Source organism: Giraffa tippelskirchi, chromosome 10 (assembly GCF_054371585.1).
Source record: "Giraffa tippelskirchi isolate mGirTip1 chromosome 10, T2T-mGirTip1v1.2.pri, whole genome shotgun sequence".
NCBI lineage: Eukaryota > Metazoa > Chordata > Mammalia > Artiodactyla > Giraffidae > Giraffa > Giraffa tippelskirchi.
Genome location: NC_137284.1, coordinates 19,756,500 through 19,768,960, shown reverse-complemented (window position 1 = coordinate 19,768,960; position 12,461 = coordinate 19,756,500).

The window sequence follows — 12,461 nt, the reverse complement described above, 5'->3', positions numbered from 1 at the left end:
AGAACAGGTAAAGCCACAGGTCCTTAAGACCATTGTGGTAGGGAGGAGTTGCCAAGACAAAGACAAGTCCCAGAGACAGAATCTGTAAACCGTGGAACTTCTGCCTCTTCTCCTTTCGCGTGTCTGCCTTCCTCTCGGGGCCAGATCAGCTTGTCCTCTCAGTACCCAGCCCCCAGCACCTAATACGCACTCAGTGAATACTTGTTCTGTTGAGTAAATATTCTGCCATTTCTTCATTCACTAACACCCTTCCCTGATGTTTGCCATCTTAGTTTTGAACCCCAGTCCTGTAGCACAAGATGAATAACCATAGGAAGTATATCAGGATCGCTAGACCTCTCTCCCTATCTGAGAATTGAGTTGGACTTTCCATCACAGTCAGCTGAGCACTGGGGGTCTCCTAAACAAGACTCTACCACTTCCTCCTCTGGACCCCATCTCTGATGGAGGCTCTACCAGTTACCCTGGCAAACATCTTCCATTTGGCAGCTGTTCCCACGGCGTCTGCAAATAGTGTGCATCCTTCCCTCCCTCTTTACCCTTCTCCTCACTTCCCTTTGTCTCGCCACCAAAGAGGAAGAAAGCCATCCCCATTCTGTGTGCATCTCAGCTGTCTGCACACTGACTGTCCGGTTTGGCAAGTCAACATTCCCAAGGCTTGTCTCGTGGGGAGCAGCACCCTGCTCAGAACTGCCAGCAGTCTCCGCATCCTCGTGCCTGGCCGGGCCAGATTGTCTCTCTCCGTGGATGCCTGCCTGAGAGAAAGAGTCCATGGAGAAGCTGGGAATGGCCAGATGATTCCAGCGCATCTGGGAGCTGGGTTAATCAGCTGTGTATTACTTGGCACCAGATACTAAACCAGACCCATTAGGTTTATCTTGGCCAGCTTCAGACTGTGAGCATATTGAAATTCCTGATTACGTATAGCAGGGCTGTGATTTCCAGTGGGAGCTGTGAGTGAACACCTCGCTCCCGGGGGCACAGATCCTGGACGTTAGGTGCTGGATCAGAGGCAAGCATGAATGACAGGAAAGGTGAATGCATGGGTCCTGGTCTGGTAGGATGTCTGACAGCCCTTCCCAGGAGATGTGATGGCTTTTGCCCTTGAGAAAGTATTAATGCTCCCAGCAGAGCTTGGGCCCCAGGAGAGCTCTGGCCACCTCCACATGTGTGGTCAATGGTGGAAAGTCTGGAGGATTGCTGGGGAGATGAGTGGTACCTTTCCAGACAAGACCCTGGGAGAGGAGCCAGTGTCCAGCCTCGGTTCTGCTTTTGGTTCCCTGAGAGGCTCAGCCTCCTTCCCTTTGACTCAAGGCGGTGGTGGGCAGGTCAGCTAGAGGACCCAGATTTAGACAGCACAACTGCAGGCATGGATGCTGCCATGGGGTCCAGAGCAAGGGGCTCCCCATGGGCCTGCTCATCTTCATCCTCGGAGCTCAGGGCCCTTCCTGCTGCCAAACAGACAGCCCTGCAGGCTAGTCCAGAGGCCACGGTAGTTTCCCCCAAGGAACAACAGAAGAATTGGGTACTCTTAGCTCCTCCCCCTACTCCACCCTCCACCACCTTCAGGGAGTCAGCTTGTATAGTGAAGACCCTCATAATGTGGTAACCCACAGACCAAGAAAAACCCCAGCCTTGCACTATGTAGTGGGGAGCACCAGCTCTCAGCCCTGGGAGGAACCCCTACAGAACTCACCCCAGCATCTTCTGTTTTTTACTCAACGGCTGAGAGAAGACTTGGGGCTCCCACTCCTCCCTTCCCTCCGCTGACTCCTCCTCCCCCATGGTGCTGCTCCCTCCTCAGGCCAACATTCTCCTTTTTGTTCTCCTGGGCTCGCTAAGGAGGGATGGGGCAGCTGGCCCATGTCAGAGACACTGCCCTCTTCTTCCATTTCCCTTCCTGCCTCGTGTCTCCGTGGGCTCGGGCTGCTGTGACGGAGTGCCACATAGAGTGAACCAAGTCAGAAAGAGGAAGACAAATATCATATATAAATGCATATATAGGGAATCTAGAAAGATGATACTGACGATCCTACGTGCAGGGCAGCAAAGGAGACACAGACATAAAGAACAGACTTTGGAGCTCAGTGGGAGAAGGAGAGGGTGGGATGATTTGAGAGAAGAGCATTCAAACATCCACGTTACCATATATAAAATAGATAGCCAGTGGGAGTTTGATGTCTGAGGTAGGGCATCCAAAGCCAGTGTTCTTTGACAACCTGGAGGGATGGGGTGGGGAGGGAGATGGGGGAGTTCAGGAGGTAGGGGACACATGTGTATCTCTGGTCGATTTATGTTGTTGTATGACAAAAACCATCACAATATTGTAATTATCCTCCAATTAAATAAAAGAATTTTTTTTTAAACAAGCTATACCAAAAAAAAAAAAAACCACATAGACTGGGGGGCTTAAGCAACAGAAATGTATTTCCTTAAATTTCTGGAGGCTGGGAAATTTGAGATCAAGGTCCGGCAGGGTCGACTTCTGGTGAAGTGCAGACTGGTCTGCCTTCTCACAGTGTCCTCACATGGCCGAGAGAAAGGGACATGCCTTCTACCTGGCATCTCTAATCCCACTGTCCCACCATGGGGCCCCCCCTCATGACCTGATTAACTCCCCAAAGCCTCACCTGCAAATACCATCACATGGTGAGGCAAGAGGCAGTTAAAGTTTCAACATATGAATTTGGGGTGGAGGACAGTAGGCTTCCCTGGTGGCTCAGATGGTAAAGATTCTGCCTACAATTCAGGAGACCTGGGTTCAATCTCTAGGTCAGAAAGATCCCCTGGAAGAGGAAGTGGCTACCCACTTCAGTATTCTTGCCTGGAAAATTCCATGGACAGAGGAGCCTGGTGGGCTACAGTCCATGGAGTCGCAGAGTTGGACACAACTGAGCAACTGACACAGAAGCACCATTATCTCTTTTTAATGTGGTCTTCCACCCCACCTTTAAACATGAAACTTTTGGACTCTTCTCACAAAATACGGGAAACACACGTGAAATGGGATAATTCTTGGTTAAGAGAAGCACTCGTGTGTCCTGCAAACCCAGGGCAGAGTCCCACTGCCCATGTAGGGCTGCCAGCCCTCCTTCTGTGCTCATCAGCCTTGTACTGATGCTTAGACTGATGGTGCTGACCTTAGACTTAACCAGAAGCACTAGGATAATGAGAAAGATGAGCACAGAAAAGATGGCCTTCGCCATCTGGTATTCAGAACAACTGAAAGAATTTTCTAAATGAGAGTCTTTATAGATCTTAAAGTCTTTAGTTTCAAGACCTCCCTGGCTGTCTGGTGGTTAAGACTCCGCCGAGCTTCCATTGCAGGGGGCACAATTTTGATCCCTGGTCGGGGAACTAAGATCCCACATGCTGCACAACACGACCAAAACAAAGAAAGAAAAAAAAAGTCATTAGTTTTTAGGGAGAAGCATAGGCAACTATCTGTCGCACTTTAGGGATTCATTTCTTTCAAATAACTTTTTTTTTTTCCTATTCAATAGAATAGCCGTGGGTTTCTACATTCCCATTTCTACAATACATTTGACATGAATGGGGATCGTCTCTTATTTTGCGTTGGTTTTCCTTTTGTTAGGGAGGTGATGCGGTCTCACTCAGTCCCTTAGTTTGTGATTTGTGACTTGAAATCTCAGTGGAAGGAAGCGATTGACAAGGGAGCCCCGCTTTGTGTGAGGGTTGGAGGTGTGTTTCTGCACAGCATTGGGTGCGGCTGAGAAGGCAGAGCCTGATCAGGCTGCTCTAAGAGGTGGTGAGCTCCCCACTTGAGGGAATAGTCAATCATTCAGAAGCATCCATTACACTTATTTGCAATGGACACTGTAGTTCTGGTTCTTGAATTAGCTGGGAGTCGGAAATAAAATGATCTGAGACTCCACCCATTTTAAAATGCTAAGTTTCCATGACCCCACACAGCAGACCTACACACACACACGCACACACAGGAGAGTATGAGCGATGGGAGCTTTGTACAGAGGAAGATTGTTTCCCACAAGCGAAAAGAAAACGGAGTGGCTAAGTTTTCCTTTTAAAATGTATTTACTCATTTGGCTGCACTGGGTCTTAGTTGTGGCACACAAGATCTTTAGTTGCTACATATGGGATCTAGTTCCCCCACCAGGGGTTGAACCTGGGCCCCCTTGGCATTGGGAGCATGGAGTCTTAGTCTCTGGACCACCAGGGAAGTCCCTGGAGTGAATAACTCTAACCTGCCTTAATTATCACATCTGCCAACTTCCCTGTGTAACCATCTTCCCTGTGTAACCATTATACCTATTTTCATCAGTTTATGCAGAATGTGGATGATTTTTATTTAATATTTACATTATAAAAGCAATCGGAGAAGGAAACGGCAATCCACTCCAGAACTCTTGCCTGGAGAATTCCATGGACAGAGCCTGGCAGTCTGTAGTCCATGGGGTGACAAGAGTTGGACACAACTGAGTGACTAACACAATAAAAGCAATAAAACAGCAAACAAAAGTGATGGGGATAATTATCAAAATTATTGTAACATTGTCTGGAAAATGGTCCTTTTCATCTTAATATGACTGTGGTTGATTGTAGTGCATAGATGGTATTGTCTCCTTTTATTTGAAACATTAAAGTGTTTTTTTCATGTTACTACATAGTCTTTGGAATTATTATAATCACACCGATTGATCAGATTATCCTATCAGGTGAATATAACACAATGCATATCACTATCCTGGTTGAACATTTATGTGGTTGTCCAGGTTTTCAACATTATAAATAATGCTGGAAATTCCCCAGTGGTCCAGTGGTTAGGACCCCACACTTTCAGTGACGAGGGCTCAGGTTCGATCCCTGGTTGGGAAACTAAGATCCTGCAAGCCATGCAACAGGACAAAAAAAAAAAAAAAGCTGCAGCAAATCTTCTTGCCCATTGTTTTGAATTATTTCTTAGAATTAGAGATGTTCCATTTGACCAGTAGGTCAAAAAATAGGAGCATTTTCATGACTTTTGATAGGTACTGTCAAATTCCTTTCAAAGCCACAACTATGTAAGTTTATATTACCCTGACTCATTTCACCTCACCCACCTATTTTCATTTCAAAATTGCTTGGTAACTTTTTCTGGTTTACATTTCTTTTAATACAAAGTTCCTTTTTTAAAAATTTTTTGGCATGTGGTTCACTGTTTGAAAAACATCTGTGATGTCCTTTGCCCATTTATCTTACGAGATTTTAATGTTGTCCTTATTAAGTTTGTGAAATACATATGTGACTTGGTTTTTCCAAATAAAGAGGTTAACTTTTTACTGAACGTACGCTTTTCTAGTTTGCCCTTTTTATTTGTACTATGGCTTTTACACACAAAACTGTCTCATTTTCTTAATGAGATAATTCAATAGTTGTATAGATTTTGTGGAGAACACAATGGCAACCTACTCCAGTACTTTTGCCTGGAAACTCCCATGGGCGGAGGAGCCTGGTAGGCTACCGTCTATGGGGTCGCGAAGAGTCAGACACGACTGAGCGACTTCACTTTCACTTTTCACTCTCATGCAATGGAGAAGGAAATGGCAACCCACTCCAGTGTTCTTGCCTGGAGAATCCCAGGGACGGCGGAGCCTGGTGGGCTGCCGTCTATGGGGTCGCACAGAGTCGGGCATGACTGAAGCGACTTAGCAGCAGCTGTATGGATTTTGTCTGCTGGTTCTAGAATGTTGGCCCTGCTCTAGGAAACATTCAGTTTTATTCTTGATTATTACTGTGATTTTATCTTTAAAAAAGATATTGGTCATATTTTCTCTTTTTTAAAAAAGCCAATAATTCCAATGCCATTTATTGAGAAGTCTTTCTTTTTTTCACTTTCTTCTGCTATCTCCTTTATCTTAATAAATTTCTATATATCTACACACATATAGTAGGATTCTGGGTACTTAATTTCAGTTTATTCCTGTGCCAGTGCTATAATTTTAAGTATTATTGTTATATAATGCTTTAATGTAAGGACTTGTTCCTCCTTTTGGCTATCTTAATTCTCATCTTTTTAAAAAAATATCATTACCAATTTTATTCTTCAAGAGTAATTTTAGATCCATGTCCTCAACTTTCAAAAACCCTCTTAATTTTTATCTGTACCCACTTGGCAGAAATAATTTATTTACTCAGTCCATATATTAGTTGGTGGAGAACTGATTTCTTTACAATATTGAATCGTGAGGCAGATCTTTCCTGTCTCAAAAAGGTCAGGAAGCGCACGTGGAGCCAAGACACAAGGGGATGGACAAGCATGGCCTGCCCAGGAGGCTGTGACCACCAAGGGTGGGGAAGTGAGGAGTCTCTCTGAGTGTTCCCAGGTAGGGCCGGGCACGCCCACCTGCTGACTTGTCTGCCTGAGGGAGTCCAGGTGAGAGACAGTGTCCCATCTGGAGGGGTCAAGAGACCTGGTTTCTAGTTCCATCCCCCAAGGTCCCCTCCAGCTCTGAAATCCTTCTCATCTCTGCTTCGTGTGGGGTAAGACATGGTAGTGCAGGAAGGTACCCTCTTAACTCATCCTGCACCCAGACCAGTGCCTGCTGCTCACTTGGGCCCCATTCCTACAGAAAGAGCGGGGAAGGAAGGAATGGCATTGCTCCGGCTTATAGAAGAGTTTAGACCTTGCCTACGTGTTCAGAGCCCCCTCTCCCAGCCATGAGTGTAAACGAAACCACCAAGGAGCGTGTTAAGCTGGGGCCCTGAGATCCCAGGTCTGGGTGGCTATGATGCCCTTCGTCTGCAGAGCACATTCTGAGTAGTGAAATCCTAGAATACTGATCTAGGTGAGACTTCTTGGCTGAAAAAGGAGAGGTAGTGGACAGGAGGTTTGCCTGGAGTCTTAGTCACAATGATGCTTTAAAAGTTTGTGTGTAGACAAGAAATGTGGAAACAAAACAGTTGGATACATTATAGCAGGGGTCCCCAACCTCTGGGATCTAATGCCTGATCATCTGAATTGGAGCTGATATAATAATAGAAATAAAGAGCAAATAAATGTAATGCACTTGAATCATCCTGAAACTATCCCCTCCACCCCCTGTCCATGGAAAAACTGTCTTCTCACGAAACCAGTCCTTGGTGCCAAAAAGGTTGGGGACCCCTGCATCATAGGGCTGGTGAGGTTGTGGGTGACTTTCAACTACGTGTTTGTTGCTTTCAGTGTTTGCAAAGACTACAAACTGTAAGGACCTCTCTCGGTGCAGGAAAAGCAAAAGCAGTTGCTGGTCCCGTGGTGACTGGGGGTTGGCCAGGCCCCATCACTCAATGTCCTTTCCCTGAGTGACTACACCCCTGGAGGTAAGGTTGCTCTCTGGTTGGGGAGTTTTCAAAATGTTTTCCAACAGCCTGCCTGAGTTTGCTCTAGTGTAGAAACATTTGAGGCTGTACCCACAGCACTGAGGGTGAAGTGTGACCAGCCGCCCGCCTCTGGTGCAGACACAGCCTTGATGGATGTAAGAAAACTCCTGGTTCCCTCATTAGGGTTAACCCACTCCCCGGCCAGATGACCAGCAATGCCTTCCACCTTACTCCTCTCCCCTGAAAGCCCGCTCAGGAAAATCTCTGAGTTAAAAGTTTGCCTTTCTTACTGGAAGAATTTTTATTAGGCAAAAGCGTTGACAAGTTTGTCATTCCCAGAATCTGCTAACACCCTCCCCCGACTCCCTTCGATTTTTAGTACTTTTTCCCTCCTCATTTCTAAAAGGGGGGGAAACTGTCTCGAACAGGCAGAGAGTTTTATCCAAGGTGTTTGGCAGTGACTCCGTGAGCTGGGAGAGATTTATGTCTCCTCCGTTCTCTGGCACTGCCTGGTGTGAGCTCACTTAAAACAACCGAATAAATGAGTTCACTTTATCCAGTCAAAATGGAGCCGAGGGCGGCATGGTACCCAGCTGGGGTCCTGGGGGACCCTGAGGCAACGTTCCTGTCTCAGTCGCCTGTGCTGAGCTCAGCTGTTTTTATGTCTGTCTGAGATCATTAAAACGAAGAGGGCAGGGAGCAGAAAGCCCCGTGGAACTGGGGGCAGGACGGGAACCCCACTTGGAGTCTGGAAGCCTTAGCCTAAAGCACGAACCCAGCGGGTTGGCTTAAAAGGCCGCCTCTACCCAGTTGGGTTTGGTCTGAGTTCCTTGAAGCACCCCACCCCCTACAGCCCTCCGCCCCCCAGTGAGGTTTCTTCTTGCAGATAGTCCCAAGAATATTGGGTTTCCTGCCTCATGAAGTCATATTTTTTTCTTTCCTGCTGCCCTACTACCACTGACAGCAGGCTCATGAAGTCAGGGCCTTGTTGCTCTAAAAAAATGAGCGTGGATTCTGTCCTGGGTGAATTTCCTGGGCCAGGCCCGGGTTCTGCCCTCTCACGTGGGTTTGGGCTCCTCAGGAGTCACCAAGCAGCTGTGTTATTAACCTGAGGCAGTGTGATTAGGAACAGAACAGCTGCCCCAAAGGGAAGGACTATGGAGTAGAGGGAGGCTGGTCTGCCTATCCCCGAGGGGATGCCTGTGTGGCCCTCCACTCGCCCCCTAGGCTGGGCTTATCACTCCTTCCAGAGTCCTGGGCTGCAGCCAGAGGGAGGGAGGGCTTTGGCTCCTACCTTAGGATGGGGAATCAGGACTGTAACAACTCCTACGATTTTTAAGCTTTTAAAGATGACATAGTGTGTCTCCTAGACTGTTAGCAGCCTAAAGGTGGGGGTTGTGTCTGCCTCCTTAGGAAGGATGGGAAGGAGAGAGGGAGGGAGTAACTCGATCCTCACTAGTCCTGGGAAACCTAAAGATGCTGTTTGACTATCAATTGATCAATGGAAAGGGCTTCCCAAGTGGCTCAGTAGTAAAACAAATCCACCTGCCATTGCAGGATTGAACATGGGCTCAATCCCTGGGTAGGGGAGATCCCCAGGAGAAGGAAATGGCAACCCACACCAGTATTCTTGCCTGGGAAATCCCATGGACAAAGGAGCCTGGTGGGCTACAGTGTATGGTCTATGAAGTTGCAAAGAGTCAGAAACAACTTAGCGACCAAACAACACCAAGATCAATGGAAAAGGAGGTGTGGTGTATACAAATGAAGTGAAATGTATCATTAAACCTTGAGAAAGAAGGAATACCTGTCATTAGTAACAACATGGATGAACCTGGAGAACATTATGCTAAGTAAAATAAACCAGACAGAAAAAGAAATAAAAGATCCCTTTTGATAAATGCAGCAGCTGAGAAGTTGTGGTTTCCATCCTGCAGCAGATCTGGCATTGGACTGCAGGTCTGTCTGAATCCTTGTTCTTTGCCCTTCCCTGCATCAGTATTGCCCAGACTTCTATCACTCTTTGTTTTCACCTTCTTTGCCAATCTTCACACGACAGAGATATATAAATATATCCTTAAAACAATTTATTTTTACTTAAAAATATAACTGGGTAGGACCTACCTGGTGATTCAGTGGTAAAGAATCTGACTGCCAACGCAGGAGACACAGATTCAATCTCGGATCCAGGAAGATCCCACATACCTCGGAGCAACAACTCCTGTGTGTCACAACTATTGAGCCTGAGCTCTAGAACCTGGGAGCCGCAACTACTGAGCCCACATGCCCTAGAGCCCGTGCTCCACAGCAAGAGAAGCCACTGCTTCTCTTCTCTGAGAAGCTGAGCACTGCAACTAGAAAGTAGGGCCTGCTCCCTGAAACTAGAGAAAAAGCCTGTCCAGCAACAAAGACCCTGAACAGCCAATAAATAAATAAATAAAAGTTATTAAAAATATAGCTAGTTTGACATGCTGGTTATATTTTTCTAACATGCATTAGAGTACGAATAACCTTGAGATAATAATCATCATCCATATATCACCTTACAAGCAGCTCAGAGTGCTCCCATGGTTTCAGAGTCGTGGTTCTCAGTGTGGTCCCCAGGTTGGCAGCATCAGAACTGTCTGAGAACTTCTTAGAAATCTTAATTCTTAGGTCCTACCGCAGACCTCGTGCATCACAGACAACTGGGTGGGGTTCAGCAAGGTTTTTTTACACCCTCCAGGTGATTCTGATGCTGCTAAAGTTCAGGAACCATTGCACTGGACTGTTGGACCCCTCAGGAATGTCCTGGTTGAGTCACCTTTGCCCCTGTATCTTGTATCCTCATGGTGTCCCCAGGACCACAGAACATAGGAAAACCCTGGGTGAAGCACCATATACATGTTAACTCATTAGTTAGGAAAGAAAGGAAGTGTGGTATGAAAGAACATCTGTGTCAAGGAAAACACCTTATCTTGAAACTTATACGTAAGGATACAAAGAGCCAATGCTGGCTCATTTCCCAGTGACTGCTTGGGTTAGAACTCAGAAGTGATTGGGAACTCCCAGCAAAGCAGCTAGCTCCCCATTGCTTAGAGCAGCTCTGTCCAACTGAAGTCTCTGCAGTGATGGAAATGTTCACTACCCGCTGTAGGCGAGGAGACAGTTCTTCATGTGTCTTGCGTTTCTTCACATTTGAAAGCAGAGGCACTGAATGCCTGTTTTTCTGGACACTTCTCAAGGGCATTTATATAGCCAACAGCTTTGGAAGGAAAAGGTAGTGTCTTCCTCCAGAGCAAAAGACTTTGTGCTTCCTGCCTGTTAGAAAAGATCCAGGTCTCCTAAACTCAGAGTTCTAGTCCTGTATTGTGACCCACTGCATGTCCATATTGGAGAAGGCAATGGCACCCCACTCCAGTACTCTTGCCTGGAAAATCCCATGGACAGAGAAGCCTGGTAGGCTACAGTCCATGGGGTCGCTAAGAGTCGGACACGACTGAGCGACTTCACTTTCACTTTTCACTTTCATGCACTGGAGGAGGAAATGGCAACCCACTCCAGTATTCTTGCCTGGAGAATCCCAGGGACGGCGGAGCCTGGTGGGCTGCCGTCTATGGGGTCGCACAGAGTCGGACACGACTGAAGCGACTTAGCAGCAGCAGCAGCAGCATGTCCATATAAGCAGGTATCTCTGGCCTTCTTCACATTGCCCTGTGGGAATTGGAACTCAGGAAACCAGAGAAAGAAAATGCTGATACTCTGACTGCTGATACTGCTATAAATAATAAAGTCCTTATCTCAAATCCTGAATTCTCATGTCTTCTGCTGGCATCCACAGAACTGGCAGATTAACTTCCTAACTTGCAACTAGGGCAAGAGGTGAGATTTCTTGAATTTCTTGACACATTGTATGACACGTGGCTATTAAAAGCTGGAAATGTTTCTAGTGTGACTAAGAAACTAAATTTTTAGTTTTAAATTTCTCCTAGTTTTATTAGATGTAATTGACAAATATAATTGTATATATTTAAAGTATAGAAAGTGATGATTTGATCCATTGTGAAACGATTGCCATAATCAAGTTAATTAACATATATTTATTTAACTCACATGGTTGGGGCTTCCCAGGTGGCACTAGTGGTAAAGAATCCACCTGCCAATACAGGAGATGCAGGAGACTCAGGTTCAATCTGTGGGTCAGGGAGATCCCCTCGAGAAGGAAATGGCAGCCTACTTTAGTATCCTTGCCTGGGAAATCCCAAGGACAGAGAAGCATAGTGAGCTACAGTCCATGGGGTTGCAAAGAGTTGGACACAACTGAACAACTGAGCACAGTCACGTGAGGCTAGGGACTACCTTACTGGACCATATTGCTTAGAATATTCAAGCATCAACTGGCATGGCCATTGGTCAAGGATACTATTGAGAGAGTTTCTACATTGAGAGTAAGTTGAAACTTAGGTGACTCTAAGTTAAACTCAACATTCAAAACACTAAGATCATGGCATCCATTCCCATCACTTCATAGCAAATAGATGGGGAAACAATGGAAACAGTGACAGACTTTATTTTCTTGAGTTTCAAAATCACTGCAGATGGTGACTGCAGCCATGAAATTAAAAGATGCTTGCTCCTTGGAAGAAAAGCTATGACCAACCTAGACAGCATATTAAAAGCAGAGACATTACTTTGCCCACAAAGGTCTGCCTAGCCAAAGCTATGGTTTTTCCAGTAGTCATGTATAGATGTGAGAGTTGGACTATAAAGAAAGCTGAGCGCCGAAGAATTGATGCTTTTGAACTGTGGTGGTGGAGAAGACTCTTGAGAGTCCCTTGGACTGCAAGGAAATCAAACCAGTTAATCCTAAAGGAAATCAGTCTTGAATTTTCATTGGAAGGACTAATGCTGAAGCTGAAACTCCAATGCTTTGGCCACCTTATGTGAAGAACTGACTCACTAGAAAAGATGCTGATGCTGGGAAAGATTGAAGGCAGGAGGAGAAGGGGACAACAGAGGATGAGATGGTTGGATGACATCACCGACTTAATGGACATGAGTTTGAGCAAGCTCCAGGAGTTAGTGATGGACAGGGAAGCCTGGTGTGCTGCAGTCCATGGGGTCGAAAAGAGTCGGACATGACTGAGCAACTGAACTGAACT